Here is a 12,102-nt window from a genome sequence, read left to right on the forward strand (position 1 = left end):
AGTCAGTCATAGTCTGCAACTTGGACTATTTTTTATCACGGCCTGAAATAAATTACTCAAAATGCAGCCTCCCAAAGCAAAGCAAAACCAAGCCCTAACTGCAAATAATGATATTCTACAACCTTTCAACCTCTGGTTATTTTCTATCTCCCAATAACTAAATAGGCATAAGTTAGTTTCTTATAAGCTTTATAACTATAATTTGATAGAGATTAGTACATATCATATTTATATGTGTTTATTTTTACTGACCTTGATCCTATTGATCATAAAATCAGCAATTATGTAATAAGTTTCTTCTGCAGATCCAAGTAATAAAAATGTCAGCAGGAACATACTGTTTAAAAAACGTGAATCTTCTTTAATTTATATTGCCTGGTCTTTTGTTAATTCTACAAGGAATTTGAGCATCTCATTTTGTTCTGGAATTGCAGTAACATACCAATGTTTCAGTGCCTCTGATCTCAAATTTATTCAGAATTGAGAAATCATCATGATATCATCTCTATTTCTAAATGTTACCTAATTTGTTGATTGAAAATGTTAAAAATATAGGAATTTTAGATATTATTTGATACATCTCTTCTAGTTTACAGATGAGAAAATTGATATCCATACAAAGCAAGTGACTTTTAGTGCAGTTTAGGTTTCAGAAATTATAACTATTGCTGTATTTCACACATACTATATTGTTTAAAAAAGTACATTTCACATTTAAAGCTTTCTTCCCTGATAACTTCCAATGATTTATTAAACACATTTTAGAATAAAATTACGTTTTGAGGTAAACCTTTTTGTAAAATGTAAAATTATGTTACATAATTTACCTTGTTTCAAAATTTATATGTATAAACTATCTGCATTTTTGTTAAGGTTATTTTGAGGTACAAGGTATTAATTACTTTTTTACTTCATAGGTGATAAGTCAAATATTTTAAAATATGTGCAAACATTTACATGTATAAGTGTTCTCAAGGTTACTTTCTCTAAAATATATATTCATATATACTGAAAAATAATTATATATGTATATCTATAGATACACAACACATACACACACAATGGTTCTGGTTGGAACATATTCCTATGTCATGAACAAAATTTTAAAAATGTTAAAAAAAAACCTGCAGGAAAGAGTTTCATCATTTAATTGTGGAAAACTGATGAGGGAACAGCTCTGATTATCGAGGTCCAAATTAACAAGAATTAGATCACAGAACTAATTATGATGGAAAAATAGTTATTACTTTTCTGTGTTCCTCTATGAAGAAAGATATGTTACATTAAAACATTCCCTTGATGCTTTGTAAAGTATAATTCAACACACACACACACACACACACTCCCTAACTCCTTTAATTCTTTGAGCAGAATACTATATTCAGATTTCCTTCAAACCATAGGCAGCTCTGTTTGACAAGTTCTAACAGAACTCAGTCAAGGTGAAATCCAGCCAGCTTTTGCTGCTAACAATGTGTTCATACAGCATATGATGTGTCTGTTCAGGCTGCTTCTTGCTCCTGTCTCAGAATAAAAAAGGAGTACTGCTTTCCTGGGGTATGCCATTTGAGAAAGAAAGTAACCTAACACTAACTGCAGGCGGGGTCAGAGTGATGTAACAGGAAGCTCTGATGTTTCCCTTCTGCTGCTGAGCACATACAATGTGACAACTCTTCCAGTCCACTCAGAACAACAGTCTCTCCAGCAGAGTGTCACCTCCTGCCTTAGGATCACCAAGCTCTGCTAACTGGACCTCACTCTGCCTCCAGGATCATATTGCAAGGCTTTCACCCTTCTCCACCTTGCCTGGGGGTACATTTCCTCTGCGGAATCTCAGAAAATCAAATTCCATCCTAAGAATAGTTCACCAAGAATTTCCTTAGGAGCTGTTCTGGGTAAGTGCATTATTCAAAATAAATATATTTATTCAGAGTAGTATTCTCAAGTCGTTTGACAATGTTTTTACTATAGAACTCAGCTAGTGACATTGAAATTATGTTTAAACAATTTTCATTTACTTCATGTGTTAGAAAAACGACAGTATATCTCCCCAAGATGTACACAATACCTGTTACTACTAGATAATATTATGTACAGTGCTATTCTAGAAAATAAATTTGGGAAGTAATAAAACATCTAAGTGGATTTAAAGGCATACTTCTGAACAAATATCTTAATCAGGGAACAATGCCTTTTAAAATTAGCTCTACTATTAGCTAAGCTTAAATTTTGACAGCTGGAAAACATTTTTCCCCCACCAAGAGTCTTTAAACTTTCCATATAATCACTGTTTTAAAAAGGGGATGAGAGAATACTTATGGGGATCTTGGAGCCTCACTCACTCTGCTGTTAAACACAATGGAGAATCTAAGGAAAAGTAATAACTTTGGATTTATTATATTTGTCTTCTATTTGCCTTCTACCTCTATTTACACATACATCTCGAACTACTGAACTAATGGAATTTTCATTGTTCGATGTTGCCAGATGTGTTTAAATCTCTTTTATTAACCCTGAACTGTTTCCGCTGTGTTGGATCATGGGGTGGGCAACAGAGGAAAAAAAACAACTAGGCTTGAGAAAATGTTGGTATTTCTAATTTCAAAGCTTTTTATAGCTAAGAAGTAATAGAATGTGTTGCTTCCATTTGTCTGATAACACTCTGCAAGCTTTTTTGGGAGGGTGTGATATTGAGATAACAAAGAAAATAGCAAAGATTTCCCAATTGGGTATATCAGATTGTTAAAGAGAAATTAAAGTGTGTTTTAAAAAAAATAATTTCTAGGATAGAACTTACTGAAATGTCGAGATGAAACATCTGTTAATGCTTCTTTCAACAGTACAGACAATTGGACAGTTTAAGAAACGAGTGTCTACTTTATAAGATGTTTGTATAGAGACATGACAAATTTATTGCTGAGGAAAATTAGATGTCAGATTTGGGTTCAAATTATATTGATTGACATAATTTTAGTATATTTTCATACCCAAATGAAATGATAAATCTGCAAAATGTCTTTCCATGGAGAAATTCTGTACTTAATCATCCATATCAGGCACATTAACAGTGGACCACCAACTCATTCTGAGTAATTCCTTTATAAGTTTCTACTCAATTCTTCCATATATTTCTCCAAATAATGGAAACTTCAATTAAGTCTTGCTTTTGTGATTCTTTAAAAAATATTATGACTGGTTTCCTATCTCCTGTCATTCATTAATTGTACTAAGTTCTCTGACACATTTGTGGAAATGGATGTTGTTTTTGAATGTAACTTTGTAAATAGCCATTAGATAATTAGGGGAGGAAATGGAAAGAACACATTAAATGCCTAACCCAATGTCATGGGATAGTAACAAAACCTAAAAATAGCAGTTCTTTTAGTTTATTTTCTTAGAAGGAGGTGTTACATAAAATTAATATCATATTTTATAATAAGAAACTTCCTCAAATTCTATAATCTCTAATTGCTAACCAAAACCCCATAATTTTCTTGAATAGCTTATTTTTGGTAACAATTATAATGATTTATAATTTTTATTTTCAAATAATAGTGTGGAATATTCAGGAATGAATATTGTGGATCTTTTGGCAAAGGCTTATTATTTGAGAAAATCATTGAAAATTTGAAATAAGAATTCATGTTATTATATTCTACAGTTTGCTTTCTTTCATTGTAAAGAAATATCAGAGCACTGACACATGCTTTCAGCCATAAAGAATTAATTTATTTTTCTGGATGATATTACCCTATTAGATCATAAAATGAATGCACAGAATCTAATGCCGGTTCTAAATATGTAAGATAAAATATAGAGTTGAGAAATTACATGGGTAATGTGAGCTAAAATATGTTTTACCTGCAATATTTGGGTGTCTTTAAGAATATGCTTTTGGTTATTGCTACAAGTCTCCATCTTGACACATGCCAAAATATAATTTTGTTAGATAAAATATGTAAACTTCTAGAATACATAAGATCTTTCATTCACTTTGAAAAAAAATGAATCACAAAATATTAAAAAGAAATCAGACTTGGGTCTGTAATTTTAAGACTATGCTAAATGAATGGTCAAGGTGTATGTAATTTTCTCATTGGTGATGCCTAGGATATAGTGAACTTTAAATTGAGTCAACACATATGAGAACCTTCAGATTCACTTGTACATATTTTATCATTCTTTTACGCATAACAGATATTTACTTCAGTAAAAAATTCAAATAATATCAGAACAAGAAGTTTACGTTATAAGCTCTATGTTAGCATGGAAAAATAATTTGATAAACATGTAAAATCTAATCAAAATTCAGTTAATAGTATTATTACATATTTCTATTTTAGATCATATCTGAAACAATTATAGCAATATTTTTTCCAACCTTTACCTCCATAGTTAAAATTTGAGAGTTACTTAATTTTTAAGACTTGCCTTAGTGATTGCTATAGAACAATTAACAAAATACTTTAAAGATCAAAATATGCATTTACTATACAAAACTTGTTTATGTATGACATTGAACACAACTTGAAAAACAGAATTCTGTTTTTAGAGATACCATGATAATGGTCAACATTTCAGAAAACAAATATATTTAAAGAACATTATTTGAAGTCATTAGTTTCATTCCTTATCTTTGTTTACGATTCAGAGAAGCTTTTAACCCATAAACATGAGATATATCATTGCAGTGGTGTTAAAGACAGACACTTAGAGAGTCAGACTTGTAGCATCTGTTAGTTCTTGACTTAATCAGACTTTCAGAGAATGAACTTAAGATGGAAAGTCAATATATACTTGTTTAAAAGATTTGCCTGTGTTTGGTTTTGATGTCTAGGGATGCACTATATAAATGTCTATAATTTCTTAGGAAATCTTTCTTTTTCTACCAAATTACTACTACCATGTTGCTGTTGCACTATTAAATTTAAGAAATTCTCTCATATAATACCAGAATATGCTCTGATGCAGTTAAATAGAAAATAAAAGTTTACCAGAGACACAGGATCTGCATACTAATGCGATATCTCACACATTTTCCCATTTATTCACATGGACAATCATGCCTCCCAAATTCTTTCATCAATCCATAGTTATGCAACTCAAAGTAACTGGATAGTTTTCATACCTTAATTTTAGTTTATCTACTTATAAGTTGGTATATAATTTTGAAGCTATATAGACTTAACTAGTATAAAATTGCATAATATAGAATACATTTAATTGTAAAATTTGGAATTTTACAATTTTACAAATTTTACAAATTTGTAAATATTGATCTAGTGTGATTTAAGGAAAAAGAACATATGATTAGATATATGATAATTAAATCAACAAAACCCATTTAAATAATAAGATATTCTTTTATACATACTATTGTCATTCCAGCTTAAACAGCTTAAACTTTCCATCCTCAATAAATCCAGATTATTATCTTTTCATATCTAATTTGAATTACAATATTGTTCATTAAATTAGATTAAATTAAGTAATCTGTATTTTTCATATTTGAGTTAACTTAAAATCAAATTAGTTTTTAACTTTAATGTTATTTACAAAAAATGAATAAATGGATTTTAAAGACCCAATAAAAGTCTTTTTAATATTAAAAAATAAAATGGAATCATTGTCTGTGACAGAGTTAGGTTCTATGATTATTAGGTTACTGGTATTATTATCAGATAAGTTGCAAATACTTTACCAGAACATATTTCTTCCTTTTTTTCCCTTAAATTTCTTTACTTAAAAAAGACAGTATCATGCAAAACTAACACAATATATAATTGCTTGCAAAAATGGTCAAAGGGGTGTATTTTTTTAAATACAAATCAAGTTTTAATCTTTTTCTTCCTTCATGGTTTAATTAAATGTATCATATGCTTTCTCCCTTACAACCAATTACTAGGACAAAAACTCAACCCAATCTAAATCTAAATAAACAATTAACCAACCCAACCCTGTGGTATTAAGGTTTTATACCTTATTGCAGTTGTTGGATGGAGCCCAATTTTCAGAGAAATCTTATCCCTCTTAACATGGAACATATTTTTTAAATAAAAAATGTTAATATGGCATAAACTTTTGTATAAATCTGTCATTATTTCTCTATTCCGACTTAGGTTAACTCAGGCCCGATTGTGCTTCTCAGAAACCATAGTCATGAGAACAAGTGGTATAGTGAAATAGCAGCTAGAAGGTTTACAAGGTGCCTGTCCCTCTCCTTCCAGCCGAGTCACTGGGGGGTCGTTAGCATATTCATGAGCACACAGACTTGCTTTTATCAATGGAAACTAAGTTAATTTGTCTTAAATCCATGCACTGATTTGATACATTTTACAGATGAGTATTAGTTTGAACCCATAACCATTAATTAACCTGACACCAATTATTATGCAGATATCTGTGCATGAACCTCAATTTTGCTTCCCTTCCAAGGATAATTTGAAGAGAAAATTGGAACTTCACTAAGTACTAGAGAAGAATAAATAATGTGATAGCAGAAAATAAGGAGGATTAAAACTCTGGGAAAAGAATGCCAGCAATACAAAATTGTTGATCTTTTTTTCCTCAATTGTGTTCATTTCAAATATGAGGCAAAATAGGAGATTTGTTTTTATTAGATAATGCGAACCTAACATTAGGGTAACAGGCTTAAATATTTTATTAATCAATTTACATATTTCTTTTAAAAATCATTTCAATGAAATTGTTTTGGTTTCAAACCTTTTTTTATGACATGACAGTAAACTTTATTAGCTAAGGCAAAAATATAACTTTTGTAGTTGTGCTTTAGAAATTTAGATATAGTTGTTGTTTGAAGCAGTTCCCTGGAATGGAGTATGTTTTAGACCACAATCATATCATATTTAGTAAAGACATTGCTACATTCTAAATGTGTTAAACAAAATTTTATTAAAGTCTCAGTTAACTAAAATATCTTGGAATTGTAAGGTTTACTTGAGTAAATACATATATTTATTGTTAGGTTGCTTTGCTTTCTGATCCTTGACATTGTAAGATGAGGATGTGTTATTGAATGAAGTATGCACTGATGGATTTTGTTGTTGTTTAGTTGCTAAGTAGTGTCCAACTCTTGGAACTCATGGACTGTTGCTCACCAGGCTCCTTTGTCCATGGATTTCCCAGTCTAGAATACTGAAGTGGGTAGCCATGCCCTCCTCCAGGGAATCTTCGCAACTCAGGGATCCAAATGGAGTCTTCAGCATCAGCAGGCAGATTCTTTACTGCTGCGCCATAAGAGGAAGCCTTCGTTATTGGATGAATCTATCTTAATATTCCTACAGGAGAGTCTGCCTCCTCTGCTACAGCCTCCAACAGGGGGATCTGCCTTCCCTGCTACAGCATTCCCTCCCAAAGTCAGGAGAAGGTGACCTGTGCACACTGCACTCGTACAAGAGAACTCCATTTTAAAGGGTGGCTTGCTGCTACTGACTTAGCTAATTTCTTTGAGGGTTTGCTATGTGCCATAGACATTATTAATTACTAATGTATAAACTCCTTTCATCTCAAAGCCCTAGCAAATATTATCCTTGTTTGCATGTACGAAACTCATAAACTAAAGCACAGAGCTCCTAAGTAATGTGCCCAAGGTCATGTAGTTATCAAGTGGCAAAACAAGGCCTTGACTCATGTTCTGAACAACTCTGCTTCCCTTTCCAATTGGTGGCTGATACCATGTCATCCCTAGTGCAAAGGGATGCTGTTCCTCGAATCTTAGCTTAAGTGTAGTTAGTTAGCTCAGTCGCTCAGGGTTGTCCGACTCTTTTCAACCCCATGGACTGCAGCGTACCAGGCTTTCCTGTCCATCACCAACTCCTGGAGCTTACTCAAACTCATGTCCATTGAGTCTGTGATGCCATCCAACCATCTCATCCTCTGTCATCCCCTTCACTTCCCACCTTCAATCTTTCCCAGCTTCAGGGTCTTTTCCATTGAGTCAGTTCTTTGCATCAGGTGGCCAAAGTATTGGAGTTTCAGATTCAGCATCAGTCCTTTCAATGAATATTCAGGGCTGAGTTCCTTTAGGATGGACTGGTTTGATCTCCTTATGGGCTAAGGGATTCTCAAGAGTCTTCTCCAACACCATTAAAAAGCTTCAATTTTTCAGCACTCAGCTTTCTTTATAGTCCAAATCTCACATTCATATATGACTACTGGAAAAACCATAGCTTTGACTAGATGGACATTTGTTGGCAAAGGACTGTCTCTGCTTCTTAATATGCTGTCTAGGTTGGTCATAGCTTTTCTACCAAATAGCAAGCATCTTTCAAATTAATGCTGCAGTCACCATCTGCATTGATCTTGGAGCTCAAGGAAAGAAAGTCTCTCACTGTTTCCATTGTTTCCCCATCTATTTGCCATGAAGTGATAGGACCAGATGCCACCATCTTAGCTTTTTTAATTTTGATTTTAATCCATCTTTTACACTCTCCTCTTTCACTTTCATCAAGAAGCTCTTCAGTTCCTTTTCACTTTCTGACATAAGTTTGATGTCATCTGCACATCTGAGGTTATTGATAATTCTCCTGGCAATCTTAATTCCAGCTTCTGATTCATTCTCATGATGTACTCTACTTATAAGCTAAATAAGCAGGGTGACAATATACAGCCTTGAAGGACTCCTTTCCCAATGTGGAATCAGTCTATTTTTCCATGTCGAGTTCTAACTGTTGCTTGTTCACCTGCATATAGGTTTGTCAAGAGGCAGATCAGGTGGTCTGGTATTCCCATCTCTTTCAGAATTTTCCACAGTATTGTGATCCACACAGTCAAAGGCTTTGGCATAATCAATAAAGTAGAAATAGATGCTTTTCTGGAACTCTCTTGCTTTTTTGATGATTCAGTGAATGTTGGCAATTTGATTTCTGGTTCCTCTGCCTTTTCTAAAACCAGATTGAACATCTGGTAGTTCACGGTTCACGTATTGCTGAAGCCTGGCTTGGAGAATTTTGAGCATTACTTTACTAGCGTGTGAGATGAGTGCAATTGTGCGGTAGTTTGAGCATTCTTTGGCATTGCCTTTCTTTGGGATTGGAGTGAAAACTGGTCTTTTCCAGTCCTGTGGCCACTGCTGAGTTTTCCAAATTTGCTGACGTATTGAGTGCAGCACTTTCACAGCAGCATCTTTTAGGATTTGAAATACCTCAACTGGAATTCCATCACCTCCACTAGCTTTGTTCATAGAGATGCTTTCTAAGGCCCGCTTGACTTCACGTTCCAAGATTCCTGCCTCTAGGTGAGTGATCACACCATAGTGAATATCTGATTGTGAAGATCTTTTTTGCACAGTTCTGTGTATTCTTGCCACCTCTTCTTAATATTTTCTGCTTCTGTTGGGTCGATACCATTTCTGTCCTTTATTGAGCCCATCTTTGCATGTAATGTTCCCTTGCTATCTCTAATTTTCTTGAAGAGACCTCTAGTCTTTCCTTTTCATTTGTTTTCCTCTATTTCTTTGCGTTGATTGCTGAGGAAGGCTTTCTTATCTCTCCTTGCTATTCTCTGGAACTCTGCATTCAATGGGTATATCTTTCCTTTTCTCCTTTGCTTTTTGCGTCTCTTCTTTTCACCGCTATTTGTAAGGCCTCCTCAGACAGCCATTTTGCTTTTTGCCTTTCTTTTCCATGGGGATGGTCTTTATTCCTGTGTCCTGTACAAAGTCATAAACCTCCGTCCATAGTTCATCAGGTACTCTATCAGATCTAGTCCCTTAAATCTATTTCTTACTTCCATTGTATAATCATAAGGAATTTTATTTAGGTCATACATGAATGGTCTAGTGGTTTTCTTCACTTTCTTCAATTTCAGTCTGAATTTGGCAATAAGGAGTTCATGATCTGAGCCATAGTCAGCTTCCGGTCTTGGTTTTGCTGACTGTATAGAGCTTCTCCATCTTTGGCTGCAAAGAATATAATCGATCTGATTTCGGAGTTGACCATCTGGTCATTCCATGTGTAGAATCTTCCCTTGTGTTGTTGGAAGAGGGTATTTACTATAACCAGTACGTTCTCTTGGCAAAACTCTATTAGCCTTTGCCCTGCTTCATTCTGTACTCCATGGCCAAATTCGCCTGTTATTCCAGGTATTTCTTTACTTCCTACTTTGGCATTCCAGTCCCCTATAATGAAAAGGACATCTTTTTGGGGTGTTAGTTCTAAAAGGTTTTGTAGGTCTTCATAGAACCATTCAACTCAGCTTCTTCAGCATTACTGGTTGGGGCATAGACTTGGATTACCATGATATTGAATGGTTTGTCTTGGAAATGAACAGAGATAATTCTGTTATTTTTGAGATTGCATCCAAGTACTGCATTTCAGACTCTTTTGTTAACTATGATGGCTACTCCATTTCTTCTAAGGGATTCCTGCCCACCCTAGTAGATCTAATGGTCATCTGAGTTAAATTCACCCATTCCAGTCCATTTTAGTACACTGATTCCTAAAATGTCAGTGTTCACTCTTCTGTCTCCTGTTTGACCACTTCCAATTTGCCTTGATTCACGGACCTAATATTCCAGGTTCCTATGCAATATTGCTCTTAGCATCGGATCTTGCTTCTATCACCAGTCACATCCACAGCTGGAGTGTTGTTTTGGCTGTGGCTTTGTCTCTTCATTCTTCCTGGAGTTATTTCTCCACTGAACTCCCATAGCATATTGGATACCTACCGGCCTAGGGAGTTCATCTTTCAGTGTCCTGTCTTTTTGCCTTTTCATGCTGTTCATGGGGTTCTCAAGGCAAGAATACGGAAGTAGTTTGCATTCCCTTCTCCACTGGACCATGTTTTGTCAGAACTCTCCATCATGACCTGTCCATCTTGGATGGCCCTACACGGCATGGCTCATAGTTTCATTGAGTTAGACAAGGCTAGGATCCATGTGATAAGTTGGTTAGATTTCTGTGATTGTGGTTTTCATTTTGTCTGCCCTCTAATGGAGAAGGATAAGAGACTTATGGAAGCTTCCTGATGGCAGAGACTGACTGAGGGGGAAACTGGGTCTTGTTCTGATGGGTGGGGCCATGCTCCATAAATCTTTAATCTTATTTTTTGTTGATGGGCAACAACTGTGTTCCCTCCCTGTTGTTTGTCCTGAGGCCAAACTATGGTGGAGGTAATGAAGATAATGAAGACCTTCTTCAAAAAATCCCATGCAAGCACTGCCACACTCAGTACCCCTGACCCTACAGCAGGCCAATGTCAACCCACATTAAGTGTAGAGTGCATTGAAATTCTTTCAAAACAGTGATGGAGTAAATAACCTTAGCTTTCCAGGTTACTCCATGAGTTTAATTTTTAAGTTTTTTTAATTTTTATTTGCCACCTTTATCAGTTGCAAAAAAATAAAAAGCTATAATATCAGTTAAAATATGAGCCACATTACAGATGTGAAGTGTGATGGACTTTGGGTTTAGGTTACTCACGTATGAACCCAAACTTCACCACTACTTAATTCCCTTTTGTGTCAAATGGAAGTGATAATCACACTGCTTTATAAGGTTTTGTTAGGAATCCAATAAACAATTCATTGAAAATGTTTAGCACAGCCCTTGGCACTTAGTAGGTATTTAACACATTTTAGTACTCATCATAAATTTTCTGTGAACAAGAGGAAATAATTGAGGACATAACTTGTGTCTTTGCAAAAACTTATTTCAATCAACATACAGAGAGTTAGAATACAGCCCCTTCATAGGTCAGGGAGAGTGATCAAGAGTGATTTGTAATGTTTTTCGACTAATCACACTTTTGTAATCATATAATATATGCCAGAACCTAATAAAAGTGACATTGCTAACCACCATTTCTACAAAGTTTGAGCACTTAAAAGGTATCTTCATGCTAATAATTTTAAATGTATATTATATAGAAATTATTGTTTTTTTCTTTCTTTTACATATGAAGTTCAATGAAGTAAACGGTTTTCCCAAAATCAAATGGCCATCATTGACAAAGCTCTGGTTTTTACGTATGTCTACTGTGATTCTGAATCCTAACTATTTTGTTGCACTTGTGTGTATTAGATCTCTCTTATTACAAATGTTGCACAAAGTTGAATAACAATAATGATCCACCAGATCCAAA

The 12,102-nt window shown here is 34.3% G+C and overlaps 1 protein-coding gene across 2 annotated transcripts in view; it reads left to right on the plus strand.

The window, feature by feature from the left end:
• The first annotated feature begins 1,686 nt into the window (after positions 1-1,686).
• Positions 1,687-12,102, plus strand: part of CALCRL (calcitonin receptor like receptor) — a 128,721-nt gene continuing 118,305 nt past the window's right edge. The window contains exon 1 of one of the 2 annotated variants that reach the window (XM_024975202.2): positions 1,687-1,895. The gene's annotated coding sequence lies outside the window, so the exon portion shown is untranslated. 2 annotated transcript variants of the gene reach the window in all.

This window comes from Bos taurus, chromosome 2 (assembly GCF_002263795.3).
Source record: "Bos taurus isolate L1 Dominette 01449 registration number 42190680 breed Hereford chromosome 2, ARS-UCD2.0, whole genome shotgun sequence".
NCBI classification, from domain to species: domain Eukaryota; kingdom Metazoa; phylum Chordata; class Mammalia; order Artiodactyla; family Bovidae; genus Bos; species Bos taurus.